At 43.3% G+C, this 16,974-nt stretch overlaps 6 non-coding genes across 6 annotated transcripts; all 6 read left to right on the forward strand.

Moving 5' to 3' along the window:
• Positions 1-3,474: 3,474 nt before the first annotated feature.
• Positions 3,475-3,681, forward strand: LOC126123029 (small nucleolar RNA U3). The gene has a single exon (XR_007526147.1). It is a non-coding gene; the product is annotated as a small nucleolar RNA U3 (small nucleolar RNA).
• A 943-nt stretch (positions 3,682-4,624) lies between these two features.
• LOC126123152 (U5 spliceosomal RNA) lies at positions 4,625-4,743 on the forward strand. Its single transcript, XR_007526259.1, has one exon. It is a non-coding gene; the product is annotated as a U5 spliceosomal RNA (small nuclear RNA).
• Positions 4,744-10,471: 5,728 nt separating this feature from the next.
• Positions 10,472-10,678, forward strand: LOC126123030 (small nucleolar RNA U3). The gene has a single exon (XR_007526148.1). It is a non-coding gene; the product is annotated as a small nucleolar RNA U3 (small nucleolar RNA).
• Positions 10,679-11,621: 943 nt separating this feature from the next.
• Positions 11,622-11,740, forward strand: LOC126123185 (U5 spliceosomal RNA). Its single transcript, XR_007526288.1, has one exon. It is a non-coding gene; the product is annotated as a U5 spliceosomal RNA (small nuclear RNA).
• Positions 11,741-14,173: 2,433 nt separating this feature from the next.
• LOC126123031 (small nucleolar RNA U3) lies at positions 14,174-14,380 on the forward strand. Its single transcript, XR_007526149.1, has one exon. It is a non-coding gene; the product is annotated as a small nucleolar RNA U3 (small nucleolar RNA).
• A 943-nt stretch (positions 14,381-15,323) lies between these two features.
• Positions 15,324-15,442, forward strand: LOC126123190 (U5 spliceosomal RNA). The gene has a single exon (XR_007526292.1). It is a non-coding gene; the product is annotated as a U5 spliceosomal RNA (small nuclear RNA).
• The last annotated feature ends 1,532 nt before the right edge of the window (positions 15,443-16,974 follow it).

Raw genomic sequence — 16,974 nt, forward strand, 5'->3', positions numbered from 1 at the left:
GACTATAATAGTCACCACGAAATGTGGAAATATAGTACTAATGATAGCAATGGAGACATGCTGGTCGATTGGTCCGAGGAACAAAATACATATCTGGTCTTTGATGCCAAGGACCGAGGGACATTCAGATCAGCCGCATGGAACTGCGACTATAACCCGGATCTGTGCTTTGTTTCGAGGGATACAAGCGATAAACCACTGACAGCCTCTAGAAGGGTCCTGACGGACTTCCCTCATAGCCAGCACCGCCCTGTGCTTATTAATATCGGTCTATCCATCCCGATAATAAGGTCTTACCCTCGACCAAGGTGGAATTTTACAAAAGCTGACTGGACAAAATTTTCTGTACAACTTGATTATACCTTGAGCTGGATCCCTCCAACCAGCAAGAGCTATGAGAGGTTCGTGGGAGCGGTCATTAGCTCTGCGAAAACAGCGATCCCAAGAGGGTACCGCAAAAAATACATTCCCGGTTGGACAGGGATATGCGATGACCTGTACGCGGAGTTCCTCAAGAATGGGGACCGGGAAATAGCGGATGAACTATTACATAACATCGACTTTATTAGACGGCAAAAATGGGAGAATACTGTTGAAAATCTAGACTTCTCAAAGTCAAGCCGACAAGCCTGGTCCCTACTACGTAAACTTGGAGGCGCAAACCCACCTGAACGTAGAAAGGACGAAATATCTCCCAACAAGGTTGCATCCCGCATAGTTTCTGCGTCTAGAGCCCCACGAAATAGAAAGCACACAACAAAAGTGAAGAAAGACTTAAAAACATTAAAAAGGACCCGTGCAATAGACTCAGAATATTCATCAGATATTCGCGTCGAGGAGGTTACCAATGCCCTGAAGAAGGTTAAATCAGGCAAAGCTCCGGGTTTCGATGGTATCCACCCTGAGTTCCTCATACATGTTGGAGCCTACACAAAACAATGGCTGGCTAAGTTCTTTACGGACATTCTCCAAGTGGGTAACATTCCTCCCTCACTTAAACGAGCAAAGATCATCGCAGTCCTGAAACCTGGTAAACCAGGCGATAGACCAGAGAGTTACCGCCCCATTGCCCTTCTCAGTATGGTATATAAATTACTAGAAAGACTGCTCCTCAACAGAATAGGCCAGACTATACTCAAAAAAGTCCCTATCGAACAAGCAGGATTCCGTCCATATCGCTGCTGTACAGATCAAGTCCTATCACTGACAACATATATAGAGGCGGGGTTCCAGAAGAAAAATAAAGTAGCTGCAGCATTCGTAGACCTAACAGCAGCCTATGATACAGTTTGGAAACAGGGGCTCATGTACAAATTAATCTGTGCCGTCCCCTGCAAGAAGATAACCAACCTCATTGATGATATGTTGTCAAATAGAACCTTCCAAGTAATAATGGGGAATGAGAGAAGTAAACAGATGAAACTCAATAATGGACTCCCACAAGGCTCTGTCCTTGCACCCCTTCTTTTCAGCCTTTACATTGCTGACATGCCTGCAACCAGATCGCGCAAATTTGGTTATGCTGATGACTGGGCTCTAGCAACAGCCCACAGAAATATAGAAACTGCCGAAGATATCCTTACGAGTGACCTAGGGATTCTCAGCGAGTACTTTAAAAAATGGAGGCTACAACCTAGTGCTACAAAGACGGAAGTATCTGCCTTCCATTTGAACAACAAAATGGCCAACAGAGAACTACAAGTCTATCTAGACGGGAAATTACTAAATCACAACAAACACCCAAAGTACCTTGGGGTTACCCTAGATAGGACACTAACATTCAAAGAACACCTGACGAAAACTGCAGCGAAACTTAAAACACGCAACAACATATTGCAGAAGCTCTGTGGCACCACTTGGGGCTCCACAGCATCTACCTTAAGAACATCCGCACTTGGCTTGGTGTATCCAGTGGCAGAATACTGTGCCCCAGTGTGGCTCAACAGCAAACACACACACATGGTAGATAGCCAACTTAATGCAACAATGCGTATTATATCAGGCACAATCAGGCCAACTCCTACAGTGTGGCTGCCCGTTCTCAGTAACATAGCCCCTCCTAACCTGCGCCGTGAACACGCTCTGGTTAGAGAATTTCAAAAAATCATGACCAACCCTCAATTACAAATCCATGAAGATACTCACGACATCCAAGGAAACCGACTCCGGTCTAGGCATCCTCCACTAAAGACCGCACAGGCTCTGCACCAAACCAACTTCAAAATAAATGACCGATGGAAAGAGGAATGGGAGAGCAGAACAGTAGTAAACTGCCACAGTATGCCATGCATCTTTAGTAAACCAAAAGGATTTGATTGCCCTCGCAAAGTTTGGTCAACTCTTAATCGCATCAGAACCAACTGTGGGAGATGTGCCGACTCCTTACACAGATGGGGTAAACTTCCTTCGGCCGCTTGCGACTGTGGCGCTGAGAGACAGACGGTCAAACACATCGTGCAGGAATGCCCACTAAGGGCATACGAGGGTGACCCACAAGATTTCCTAATGGCGACCCAAGAGGCAATCGACTATTTACTATCTAAGCTGGACGTCTGCTTGTGACTGGTCTTCTGTGAGTGTAACGTTACAATTGGCGGTGTCCTTATATACAAACTGTTATTTATTGCTCTGTTTATACATATGTGATTTTTTTTAATCGTGTTGTTCCTGTAATTTTTACTGTGATGTTATGAGCCATACGCTAAATAAATAAATAAATAAATTCTTCATCTGTTTAACAGTAGACATAAGAAATGTATTAGTGGAGCAAGTAGCTGTGAAATTACTGGCGTATGATTGATAGTGTGGACGTGGCGCTGAGTGGAAGTGTTTGTTTAGCTGTGGGTGTTTTCATAATTGCCATGTGAGGAAAAGCAATACTCGTGATAGGCGAAAAGAGATACAGAGAGAAACACATTTATTGCGAGTATTGTATATCAGCAGCTCTTGGGCGGGTATCAAGTAAGACGCAAAGTGAAACGAAAGAGGAAGTATGCATGAAAGTGGCGATATATCGACAAGAGTTTGCACTGTTAGGGTGAGGTGAATAAACTAGTGCGGTGCGAAAATTTTCGAAGAGAGAGGCGGCTTTAAAGAAAGCACAAGAGTCCTATGAACGCCGTCTTGTGTGTTTGTCTTTCAGTGGCTATTTGGCATGTCTGCTTGCGCCATAGGATGCTACTGTATGTGCCCCAGGCCCCCATCTAGCGGCCGGAGGTGCAAGCGGTGTTTACATACAGTCTCGCGTGAGGCAATGGTCTCTCATTTCGGAAGACAAGAAGCACTGGTAGCGCACAAAATAGCTGAGTGAGATCATGGCGGCCAAGTAAGAGTAGAAGTAGGTTCTTTGCAGAATGTCCGAGCTTAAGAAATTCTTCGATAAGTAAATCGCGAAATGTGAAGAGTGTGTCGTATTCTCGTAGGGCGTGTTGACGGTCTCGTGGCATAAGTAGCGAGCGGTGATAGCTTGCTAGCAAGATCATACTTCACAGGATCATTTCTGTAGTATGTCTTCAACTCTCTCTAGTTCAAAGCTGGAGTAGACGTAACCACGATGATGAGTGGTAGCACTGTCCCTGAGCGTGAGGCTTGCGATCGAGATTCATCGCATCTTGGTTGTAATCGATGATCGTTCACCACATTCTGAGGGATGTGGGAAGGGAATAGCGCTTTCCGAGTGGTGGTTTTATTATATAGAATAGAAGCAAGCATAAGTCATACTTTTGGTATCGGGACCCGCGTCGTTGCAGAAATGTCGCTACAGGTTGTGGAAGGACTTTGATTACGACATGTCATGAAAGCCTTGTGGGAGTTTCTCGAGTGGCACGGGGACGAGCCATTTGATTTGGCCTGCTCCAAGTGCTAGGCTTGGATGACAACGACGTACTTTTGAGTTACAAGAATGAGTGAGCAACACAAGAAGAGTGCAATTGATGACCATAAAAGGCTGACACACAACACAGTCTTGATAATCAGCACTAATGCATGATGTACGGAACATTTAGGAGGAGCACGTGTGGCTAGCAGACATGAATTGAGTGATTTGCAAGGCACTGTTATCTGCAAGAAGGAATGCATGAAATTCGCAAATGAATAAGACTGGTTCAAATACTATCGGCAGAAATTTTATTTCTGTTGTCAACTAGTATTAATTAGTTGTGTGGGAGCAGGGGGATATTTCCCTTGCACCATACATCTACATACAGGTTGCGTCTGATGTGGCCTAGTTTTGCGTTCAAAGAACTATCTAGTTGTCTGTTTTTTCAGTGAACGAGTGTGGTGGGGACGAGAGAGATTAGTGTTAGATGCAGAGCAGTGCGGGCAGTTGTGTCTCTGACGGTGGGTCGCCGAGAGGAATTGGGCGTGCTGCCATCTGTCGGCAGGTGAGGTAATGAAGCAGCTTGAATGGTGACAGAAATGATGAAAATAGTTATCTAAAGAGTAATATCGACGACATTTGGCAGACACGTATTTCAGCGCTGACAGTTAGTTTGGGGTGTGTGCTTGCATGGCACTGGAAGTCTGTTGACAGTAGAGAAGTAGACAAGGCGGAAAGAATTTTCCGCGTTCTCGCGGAGAAGCAATAGAGAAGCAGCCATAAGTATTGAAGTGAGGGCGTTGATCGGCACTCTGGTTTCCCTTCAAAACGAATAAATCTTTCGCCTTTTACTAAAGATTTCCGTGGAGGGGAACATTAAATGAGTCTATAAGGTATTTTTCGTAGTGCTCGGCTATTGCTGAGCCATAATCACAAGTAAAACGTAATGTAATTAACAAGAGGTAGGTTGTGTTGTGAGAATGAAGGGCGTGGAGTAGCGGATCACGTTGGATCAGGTAGATGCTTTTTTAATTTGAAAATGTAATTGGCCGTTTCGTAGTATAATGAAACAAGTACATTTGCCCTGAAATGGCTTGCAGTGTGTTAGGCGATTGTGTAAAGAGAGAGAGAGCGCTGTTTATTGTCCTGGAAACTCTTGGTGAACCCTTTCCGCATCTCAGTTCTAGATGATTTGAGGGTGTTTACTTGCACTGCAGTTGCACAACAGCATATAAGCCGATATTTGGAAGTGAATGATGAATTGAGAGGCTTTGTAATAAATACTAGTATGTGATTAGTAGATTGTGTTTTGAAACCCAAAATTATTTTTACCGCAGAAGTTTGTGATTTGTAGGTATGATGTGAGTGAGATTTGGGCTGTAGATGGTGGTTAGTTGGGCAGGATGAGCATTTCAATTGTTTTCAATAGAGTGGATATTAGTGGCACTGGCTTGTTGCCATAATGTGGCATTGGTTCTTTGTTCATAACAGTGTACTCAGTTTTGTAGAAGATTTAGGTGAGAAAGAGACAGTTGTTGAATATGACATAGATAGCTAGAGATGAATTGAGTAGCAATTTCCTGGTAGGTGTAGTTTGGGTATGATGTGTCTCAGTGAGAGATAAATCTTGAAATGGAAGGGTTGTTCCTAGCTACAGTCTTGGAAACTATGTATCTGCTGTTGACTCCAATGTTTTCAAGATTACTTGTGTACAAAATTGGCCAGACTTTGCTGTTTCTTCTTCAGTAAATCAGTGGAAGGTGGTGCAGATAATGGTATAAATGTTCAGTGCCTCCTGTGAGTTGTTGATGCTGCTTGTCTTTTAAGTAAAATTGATAGGGGCTCTTGATTGACCCAGCCATAGACAGAGCTGGTGCATACTTGGCTTGAGAAGACTTTGGCCAGTAAATGATGAAATACCAACACAGTGCTCACAACAAAGCTCCTTTCCCTGCATTCTAGTTTCCCTCGGGTATAGAGTGACATGATATTGGCAGAGGATGTGCAGATAATCACTTTGATCAGGCTGTTTTTTTTTTTTTTTTTTAATGCTCTTTTACCAGAATCCATTCATAGTGATAACTGTGTTCTCTGGTGAAACACGATGAGAACATAGTGTGAAGTGCACAGAACTAGCTATTTGAGTGTGTGTGAAAATGTGAGGTAACCACTGTTACTCCTAAATTTCTGTGGAATTAAGTTTTCTGTGTGTGTCTGAAAATCCAAGTGGTTCAAGTTGGTAGTTTATTTGTTGCAAGCGAAAAAAGCTTTTTAGTAAACTGAGGCACTAGCATTAGTTTCCTGTTCACTGTGACAAGGAAGCTAGTATAAAAAGTAGTTTGTGGTTTTGTTTGCAAAGAAGTGCTCATGGGATGTAAGCACTGCTTGAGATTATTCTGAGATGATTTTGGGGGGGGGGGGGATTGCTAAACATCTAGCATTTTAGTAAGGAACTTGTCGGAGTAGTTGTAAAATTGTTATTTTATGAGAAATTTCTTTATTCATAGCACATGGCCATCATAGTTGAAGCATAAAGATTGGCATGGTATGCGTAGGTCTGTAAAATGTCCTGACAGTGATGTTCATAGAGACTTGTTGTATACTTTGATTCTGTAAAGTTAGTTCGCCTCCACGTGGTGCACCCTGGGTAACGCTAAATGAACTAACACAACTGGCGGCAGACCGAACGAAGAATTCCTGCCCCACATCGCAGTGAAACAGAACGACAGACAAAGCGCTATGCAAGATACATACAACGGTCCTTTTAGGGACCAACTGACAAAGGATCTCGGACCATGCATCCGAATCTGCCATTTTAACATTGAGGGCATAAGCAGAGCAAAATGTCAAGTATTGCAGAGAATTTTACACGATAACGACAATGACCTGGTAGCCATACAGGAAACTCATGCTGAAAATAGAGCCCAACTTGAAGCTAGAGGACGGATTCTGGGATATGATCTACTTGGAGCCACGTATGACAGACACTATGGCGTTGCGACATATGTGCGTGGGGACATAGAGGACGCCTTTCCAGTTGAAGCCTCCATTGCAAATGATATCCATGAAGTTGTCATCAAAATAGGAGAAGTTACAGTAACTAACATCTATAAACCTCCTGCTACTACATGGCCAGCTGAAGTGATAAAGATCCACCCACACCCAAGCGTATACGTTGGGGACTATAATAGTCACCACGAAATGTGGAAATATAGTACTAATGATAGCAATGGAGACATGCTGGTCGATTGGTCCGAGGAACAAAATACATATCTGGTCTTTGATGCCAAGGACCGAGGGACATTCAGATCAGCCGCATGGAACTGCGACTATAACCCGGATCTGTGCTTTGTTTCGAGGGATACAAGCGATAAACCACTGACAGCCTCTAGAAGGGTCCTGACGGACTTCCCTCATAGCCAGCACCGCCCTGTGCTTATTAATATCGGTCTATCCATCCCGATAATAAGGTCTTACCCTCGACCAAGGTGGAATTTTACAAAAGCTGACTGGACAAAATTTTCTGTACAACTTGATTATACCTTGAGCTGGATCCCTCCAACCAGCAAGAGCTATGAGAGGTTCGTGGGAGCGGTCATTAGCTCTGCGAAAACAGCGATCCCAAGAGGGTACCGCAAAAAATACATTCCCGGTTGGACAGGGATATGCGATGACCTGTACGCGGAGTTCCTCAAGAATGGGGACCGGGAAATAGCGGATGAACTATTACATAACATCGACTTTATTAGACGGCAAAAATGGGAGAATACTGTTGAAAATCTAGACTTCTCAAAGTCAAGCCGACAAGCCTGGTCCCTACTACGTAAACTTGGAGGCGCAAACCCACCTGAACGTAGAAAGGACGAAATATCTCCCAACAAGGTTGCATCCCGCATAGTTTCTGCGTCTAGAGCCCCACGAAATAGAAAGCACACAACAAAAGTGAAGAAAGACTTAAAAACATTAAAAAGGACCCGTGCAATAGACTCAGAATATTCATCAGATATTCGCGTCGAGGAGGTTACCAATGCCCTGAAGAAGGTTAAATCAGGCAAAGCTCCGGGTTTCGATGGTATCCACCCTGAGTTCCTCATACATGTTGGAGCCTACACAAAACAATGGCTGGCTAAGTTCTTTACGGACATTCTCCAAGTGGGTAACATTCCTCCCTCACTTAAACGAGCAAAGATCATCGCAGTCCTGAAACCTGGTAAACCAGGCGATAGACCAGAGAGTTACCGCCCCATTGCCCTTCTCAGTATGGTATATAAATTACTAGAAAGACTGCTCCTCAACAGAATAGGCCAGACTATACTCAAAAAAGTCCCTATCGAACAAGCAGGATTCCGTCCATATCGCTGCTGTACAGATCAAGTCCTATCACTGACAACATATATAGAGGCGGGGTTCCAGAAGAAAAATAAAGTAGCTGCAGCATTCGTAGACCTAACAGCAGCCTATGATACAGTTTGGAAACAGGGGCTCATGTACAAATTAATCTGTGCCGTCCCCTGCAAGAAGATAACCAACCTCATTGATGATATGTTGTCAAATAGAACCTTCCAAGTAATAATGGGGAATGAGAGAAGTAAACAGATGAAACTCAATAATGGACTCCCACAAGGCTCTGTCCTTGCACCCCTTCTTTTCAGCCTTTACATCGCTGACATGCCTGCAACCAGATCGCGCAAATTTGGTTATGCTGATGACTGGGCTCTAGCAACAGCCCACAGAAATATAGAAACTGCCGAAGATATCCTTACGAGTGACCTAGGGATTCTCAGCGAGTACTTTAAAAAATGGAGGCTACAACCTAGTGCTACAAAGACGGAAGTATCTGCCTTCCATTTGAACAACAAAATGGCCAACAGAGAACTACAAGTCTATCTAGACGGGAAATTACTAAATCACAACAAACACCCAAAGTACCTTGGGGTTACCCTAGATAGGACACTAACATTCAAAGAACACCTGACGAAAACTGCAGCGAAACTTAAAACACGCAACAACATATTGCAGAAGCTCTGTGGCACCACTTGGGGCTCCACAGCATCTACCTTAAGAACATCCGCACTTGGCTTGGTGTATCCAGTGGCAGAATACTGTGCCCCAGTGTGGCTCAACAGCAAACACACACACATGGTAGATAGCCAACTTAATGCAACAATGCGTATTATATCAGGCACAATCAGGCCAACTCCTACAGTGTGGCTGCCCGTTCTCAGTAACATAGCCCCTCCTAACCTGCGCCGTGAACACGCTCTGGTTAGAGAATTTCAAAAAATCATGACCAACCCTCAATTACAAATCCATGAAGATACTCACGACATCCAAGGAAACCGACTCCGGTCTAGGCATCCTCCACTAAAGACCGCACAGGCTCTGCACCAAACCAACTTCAAAATAAATGACCGATGGAAAGAGGAATGGGAGAGCAGAACAGTAGTAAACTGCCACAGTATGCCATGCATCTTTAGTAAACCAAAAGGATTTGATTGCCCTCGCAAAGTTTGGTCAACTCTTAATCGCATCAGAACCAACTGTGGGAGATGTGCCGACTCCTTACACAGATGGGGTAAACTTCCTTCGGCCGCTTGCGACTGTGGCGCTGAGAGACAGACGGTCAAACACATCGTGCAGGAATGCCCACTAAGGGCATACGAGGGTGACCCACAAGATTTCCTAATGGCGACCCAAGAGGCAATCGACTATTTACTATCTAAGCTGGACGTCTGCTTGTGACTGGTCTTCTGTGAGTGTAACGTTACAATTGGCGGTGTCCTTATATACAAACTGTTATTTATTGCTCTGTTTATACATATGTGATTTTTTTTAATCGTGTTGTTTCTGTAATTTTTACTGTGATGTTATGAGCCATACGCTAAATAAATAAATAAATAAATTCTTCATCTGTTTAACAGTAGACATAAGAAATGTATTAGTGGAGCAAGTAGCTGTGAAATTACTGGCGTATGATTGATAGTGTGGACGTGGCGCTGAGTGGAAGTGTTTGTTTAGCTGTGGGTGTTTTCATAATTGCCATGTGAGGAAAAGCAATACTCGTGATAGGCGAAAAGAGATACAGAGAGAAACACATTTATTGCGAGTATTGTATATCAGCAGCTCTTGGGCGGGTATCAAGTAAGACGCAAAGTGAAACGAAAGAGGAAGTATGCATGAAAGTGGCGATATATCGACAAGAGTTTGCACTGTTAGGGTGAGGTGAATAAACTAGTGCGGTGCGAAAATTTTCGAAGAGAGAGGCGGCTTTAAAGAAAGCACAAGAGTCCTATGAACGCCGTCTTGTGTGTTTGTCTTTCAGTGGCTATTTGGCATGTCTGCTTGCGCCATAGGATGCTACTGTATGTGCCCCAGGCCCCCATCTAGCGGCCGGAGGTGCAAGCGGTGTTTACATACAGTCTCGCGTGAGGCAATGGTCTCTCATTTCGGAAGACAAGAAGCACTGGTAGCGCACAAAATAGCTGAGTGAGATCATGGCGGCCAAGTAAGAGTAGAAGTAGGTTCTTTGCAGAATGTCCGAGCTTAAGAAATTCTTCGATAAGTAAATCGCGAAATGTGAAGAGTGTGTCGTATTCTCGTAGGGCGTGTTGACGGTCTCGTGGCATAAGTAGCGAGCGGTGATAGCTTGCTAGCAAGATCATACTTCACAGGATCATTTCTGTAGTATGTCTTCAACTCTCTCTAGTTCAAAGCTGGAGTAGACGTAACCACGATGATGAGTGGTAGCACTGTCCCTGAGCGTGAGGCTTGCGATCGAGATTCATCGCATCTTGGTTGTAATCGATGATCGTTCACCACATTCTGAGGGATGTGGGAAGGGAATAGCGCTTTCCGAGTGGTGGTTTTATTATATAGAATAGAAGCAAGCATAAGTCATACTTTTGGTATCGGGACCCGCGTCGTTGCAGAAATGTCGCTACAGGTTGTGGAAGGACTTTGATTACGACATGTCATGAAAGCCTTGTGGGAGTTTCTCGAGTGGCACGGGGACGAGCCATTTGATTTGGCCTGCTCCAAGTGCTAGGCTTGGATGACAACGACGTACTTTTGAGTTACAAGAATGAGTGAGCAACACAAGAAGAGTGCAATTGATGACCATAAAAGGCTGACACACAACACAGTCTTGATAATCAGCACTAATGCATGATGTACGGAACATTTAGGAGGAGCACGTGTGGCTAGCAGACATGAATTGAGTGATTTGCAAGGCACTGTTATCTGCAAGAAGGAATGCATGAAATTCGCAAATGAATAAGACTGGTTCAAATACTATCGGCAGAAATTTTATTTCTGTTGTCAACTAGTATTAATTAGTTGTGTGGGAGCAGGGGGATATTTCCCTTGCACCATACATCTACATACAGGTTGCGTCTGATGTGGCCTAGTTTTGCGTTCAAAGAACTATCTAGTTGTCTGTTTTTTCAGTGAACGAGTGTGGTGGGGACGAGAGAGATTAGTGTTAGATGCAGAGCAGTGCGGGCAGTTGTGTCTCTGACGGTGGGTCGCCGAGAGGAATTGGGCGTGCTGCCATCTGTCGGCAGGTGAGGTAATGAAGCAGCTTGAATGGTGACAGAAATGATGAAAATAGTTATCTAAAGAGTAATATCGACGACATTTGGCAGACACGTATTTCAGCGCTGACAGTTAGTTTGGGGTGTGTGCTTGCATGGCACTGGAAGTCTGTTGACAGTAGAGAAGTAGACAAGGCGGAAAGAATTTTCCGCGTTCTCGCGGAGAAGCAATAGAGAAGCAGCCATAAGTATTGAAGTGAGGGCGTTGATCGGCACTCTGGTTTCCCTTCAAAACGAATAAATCTTTCGCCTTTTACTAAAGATTTCCGTGGAGGGGATCATTAAATGAGTCTATAAGGTATTTTTCGTAGTGCTCGGCTATTGCTGAGCCATAATCACAAGTAAAACGTAATGTAATTAACAAGAGGTAGGTTGTGTTGTGAGAATGAAGGGCGTGGAGTAGCGGATCACGTTGGATCAGGTAGATGCTTTTTTAATTTGAAAATGTAATTGGCCGTTTCGTAGTATAATGAAACAAGTACATTTGCCCTGAAATGGCTTGCAGTGTGTTAGGCGATTGTGTAAAGAGAGAGAGAGCGCTGTTTATTGTCCTGGAAACTCTTGGTGAACCCTTTCCGCATCTCAGTTCTAGATGATTTGAGGGTGTTTACTTGCACTGCAGTTGCACAACAGCATATAAGCCGATATTTGGAAGTGAATGATGAATTGAGAGGCTTTGTAATAAATACTAGTATGTGATTAGTAGATTGTGTTTTGAAACCCAAAATTATTTTTACCGCAGAAGTTTGTGATTTGTAGGTATGATGTGAGTGAGATTTGGGCTGTAGATGGTGGTTAGTTGGGCAGGATGAGCATTTCAATTGTTTTCAATAGAGTGGATATTAGTGGCACTGGCTTGTTGCCATAATGTGGCATTGGTTCTTTGTTCATAACAGTGTACTCAGTTTTGTAGAAGATTTAGGTGAGAAAGAGACAGTTGTTGAATATGACATAGATAGCTAGAGATGAATTGAGTAGCAATTTCCTGGTAGGTGTAGTTTGGGTATGATGTGTCTCAGTGAGAGATAAATCTTGAAATGGAAGGGTTGTTCCTAGCTACAGTCTTGGAAACTATGTATCTGCTGTTGACTCCAATGTTTTCAAGATTACTTGTGTACAAAATTGGCCAGACTTTGCTGTTTCTTCTTCAGTAAATCAGTGGAAGGTGGTGCAGATAATGGTATAAATGTTCAGTGCCTCCTGTGAGTTGTTGATGCTGCTTGTCTTTTAAGTAAAATTGATAGGGGCTCTTGATTGACCCAGCCATAGACAGAGCTGGTGCATACTTGGCTTGAGAAGACTTTGGCCAGTAAATGATGAAATACCAACACAGTGCTCACAACAAAGCTCCTTTCCCTGCATTCTAGTTTCCCTCGGGTATAGAGTGACATGATATTGGCAGAGGATGTGCAGATAATCACTTTGATCAGGCTGTTTTTTTTTTTTTTTTAATGCTCTTTTACCAGAATCCATTCATAGTGATAACTGTGTTCTCTGGTGAAACACGATGAGAACATAGTGTGAAGTGCACAGAACTAGCTATTTGAGTGTGTGTGAAAATGTGAGGTAACCACTGTTACTCCTAAATTTCTGTGGAATTAAGTTTTCTGTGTGTGTCTGAAAATCCAAGTGGTTCAAGTTGGTAGTTTATTTGTTGCAAGCGAAAAAAGCTTTTTAGTAAACTGAGGCACTAGCATTAGTTTCCTGTTCACTGTGACAAGGAAGCTAGTATAAAAAGTAGTTTGTGGTTTTGTTTGCAAAGAAGTGCTCATGGGATGTAAGCACTGCTTGAGATTATTCTGAGATGATTTTGGGGGGGGGGGGGGATTGCTAAACATCTAGCATTTTAGTAAGGAACTTGTCGGAGTAGTTGTAAAATTGTTATTTTATGAGAAATTTCTTTATTCATAGCACATGGCCATCATAGTTGAAGCATAAAGATTGGCATGGTATGCGTAGGTCTGTAAAATGTCCTGACAGTGATGTTCATAGAGACTTGTTGTATACTTTGATTCTTCATCTGTTTAACAGTAGACATAAGAAATGTATTAGTGGAGCAAGTAGCTGTGAAATTACTGGCGTATGATTGATAGTGTGGACGTGGCGCTGAGTGGAAGTGTTTGTTTAGCTGTGGGTGTTTTCATAATTGCCATGTGAGGAAAAGCAATACTCGTGATAGGCGAAGAGAGATACAGAGAGAAACACATTTATTGCGAGTATTGTATATCAGCAGCTCTTGGGCGGGTATCAAGTAAGACGCAAAGTGAAACGAAAGAGGAAGTATGCATGAAAGTGGCGATATATCGACAAGAGTTTGCACTGTTAGGGTGAGGTGAATAAACTAGTGCGGTGCGAAAATTTTCGAAGAGAGAGGCGGCTTTAAAGAAAGCACAAGAGTCCTATGAACGCCGTCTTGTGTGTTTGTCTTTCAGTGGCTATTTGGCATGTCTGCTTGCGCCATAGGATGCTACTGTATGTGCCCCAGGCCCCCATCTAGCGGCCGGAGGTGCAAGCGGTGTTTACATACAGTCTCGCGTGAGGCAATGGTCTCTCATTTCGGAAGACAAGAAGCACTGGTAGCGCACAAAATAGCTGAGTGAGATCATGGCGGCCAAGTAAGAGTAGAAGTAGGTTCTTTGCAGAATGTCCGAGCTTAAGAAATTCTTCGATAAGTAAATCGCGAAATGTGAAGAGTGTGTCGTATTCTCGTAGGGCGTGTTGACGGTCTCGTGGCATAAGTAGCGAGCGGTGATAGCTTGCTAGCAAGATCATACTTCACAGGATCATTTCTGTAGTATGTCTTCAACTCTCTCTAGTTCAAAGCTGGAGTAGACGTAACCACGATGATGAGTGGTAGCACTGTCCCTGAGCGTGAGGCTTGCGATCGAGATTCATCGCATCTTGGTTGTAATCGATGATCGTTCACCACATTCTGAGGGATGTGGGAAGGGAATAGCGCTTTCCGAGTGGTGGTTTTATTATATAGAATAGAAGCAAGCATAAGTCATACTTTTGGTATCGGGACCCGCGTCGTTGCAGAAATGTCGCTACAGGTTGTGGAAGGACTTTGATTACGACATGTCATGAAAGCCTTGTGGGAGTTTCTCGAGTGGCACGGGGACGAGCCATTTGATTTGGCCTGCTCCAAGTGCTAGGCTTGGATGACAACGACGTACTTTTGAGTTACAAGAATGAGTGAGCAACACAAGAAGAGTGCAATTGATGACCATAAAAGGCTGACACACAACACAGTCTTGATAATCAGCACTAATGCATGATGTACGGAACATTTAGGAGGAGCACGTTTGGCTAGCAAACATGAATTGAGTGATTTGCAAGGCACTGTTATCTGCAAGAAGGAATGCATGAAATTCGCAAATGAATAAGACTGGTTCAAATACTATCGGCAGAAATTTTATTTCTGTTGTCAACTAGTATTAATTAGTTGTGTGGGAGCAGGGGGATATTTCCCTTGCACCATACATCTACATACAGGTTGCGTCTGATGTGGCCTAGTTTTGCGTTCAAAGAACTATCTAGTTGTCTGTTTTTTCAGTGAACGAGTGTGGTGGGGAGGAGAGAGATTAGTGTTAGATGCAGAGCAGTGCGGGCAGTTGTGTCTCTGACGGTGGGTCGCCGAGAGGAATTGGGCGTGCTGCCATCTGTCGGCAGGTGAGGTAATGAAGCAGCTTGAATGGTGACAGAAATGATGAAAATAGTTATCTAAAGAGTAATATCGACGACATTTGGCAGACACGTATTTCAGCGCTGACAGTTAGTTTGGGGTGTGTGCTTGCATGGCACTGGAAGTGTGTTGACAGTAGAGAAGTAGACAAGGCGGAAAGAATTTTCCGCGTTCTCGCGGAGAAGCAATAGAGAAGCAGCCATAAGTATTGAAGTGAGGGCGTTGATCGGCACTCTGGTTACCCTTCAAAACGAATAAATCTTTCGCCTTTTACTAAAGATTTCCGTGGAGGGGAACATTAAATGAGTGTATAAGGTATTTTTCGTAGTGCTCGGCTATTGCTGAGCCATAATCACAAGTAAAACGTAATGTAATTAACAAGAGGTAGGTTGTGTTGTGAGAATGAAGGGCGTGGAGTAGCGGATCACGTTGGATCAGGTAGATGCTTTTTTAATTTGAAAATGTAATTGGCCGTTTCGTAGTATAATGAAACAAGTACATTTGCCCTGAAATGGCTTGCAGTGTGTTAGGCGATTGTGTAAAGAGAGAGAGAGCGCTGTTTATTGTCCTGGAAACTCTTGGTGAACCCTTTCCGCATCTCAGTTCTAGATGATTTGAGGGTGTTTACTTGCACTGCAGTTGCACAACAGCATATAAGCCGATATTTGGAAGTGAATGATGAATTGAGAGGCTTTGTAATAAATACTAGTATGTGATTAGTAGATTGTGTTTTGAAACCCAAAATTATTTTTACCGCAGAAGTTTGTGATTTGTAGGTATGATGTGAGTGAGGTTTGGGCTGTAGATGGTGGTTAGTTGGGCAGGATGAGCATTTCAATTGTTTTCAATAGAGTGGATATTAGTGGCACTGGCTTGTTGCCATAATGTGGCATTGGTTCTTTGTTCATAACAGTGTACTCAGTTTTGTAGAAGATTTAGGTGAGAAAGAGACAGTTGTTGAATATGACATAGATAGCTAGAGATGAATTGAGTAGCAATTTCCTGGTAGGTGTAGTTTGGGTATGATGTGTCTCAGTGAGAGATAAATCTTGAAATGGAAGGGTTGTTCCTAGCTACAGTCTTGGAAACTATGTATCTGCTGTTGACTCCAATGTTTTCAAGATTACTTGTGTACAAAATTGGCCAGACTTTGCTGTTTCTTCTTCAGTAAATCAGTGGAAGGTGGTGCAGATAATGGTATAAATGTTCAGTGCCTCCTGTGAGTTGTTGATGCTGCTTGTCTTTTAAGTAAAATTGATAGGGGCTCTTGATTGACCCAGCCATAGACAGAGCTGGTGCATACTTGGCTTGAGAAGACTTTGGCCAGTAAATGATGAAATACCAACACAGTGCTCACAACAAAGCTCCTTTCCCTGCATTCTAGTTTCCCTCGGGTATAGAGTGACATGATATTGGCAGAGGATGTGCAGATAATCACTTTGATCAGGCTGTTTTTTTTTTTTTTTAATGCTCTTTTACCAGAATCCATTCATAGTGATAACTGTGTTCTCTGGTGAAACACGATGAGAACATAGTGTGAAGTGCACAGAACTAGCTATTTGAGTGTGTGTGAAAATGTGAGGTAACCACTGTTACTCCTAAATTTCTGTGGAATTAAGTTTTCTGTGTGTGTCTGAAAATCCAAGTGGTTCAAGTTGGTAGTTTATTTGTTGCAAGCGAAAAAAGCTTTTTAGTAAACTGAGGCACTAGCATTAGTTTCCTGTTCACTGTGACAAGGAAGCTAGTATAAAAAGTAGTTTGTGGTTTTGTTTGCAAAGAAGTGCTCATGGGATGTAAGCACTGCTTGAGATTATTCTGAGATGATTTTGGGGGGGGGGGATTGCTAAACATCTAGCATTTTAGTAAGGAACTTGTCGGAG

The sequence above is a fragment of the Schistocerca cancellata genome, unplaced genomic scaffold, assembly GCF_023864275.1.
Source record: "Schistocerca cancellata isolate TAMUIC-IGC-003103 unplaced genomic scaffold, iqSchCanc2.1 HiC_scaffold_417, whole genome shotgun sequence".
Classification (NCBI taxonomy): Eukaryota; Metazoa; Arthropoda; class Insecta; order Orthoptera; family Acrididae; genus Schistocerca; species Schistocerca cancellata.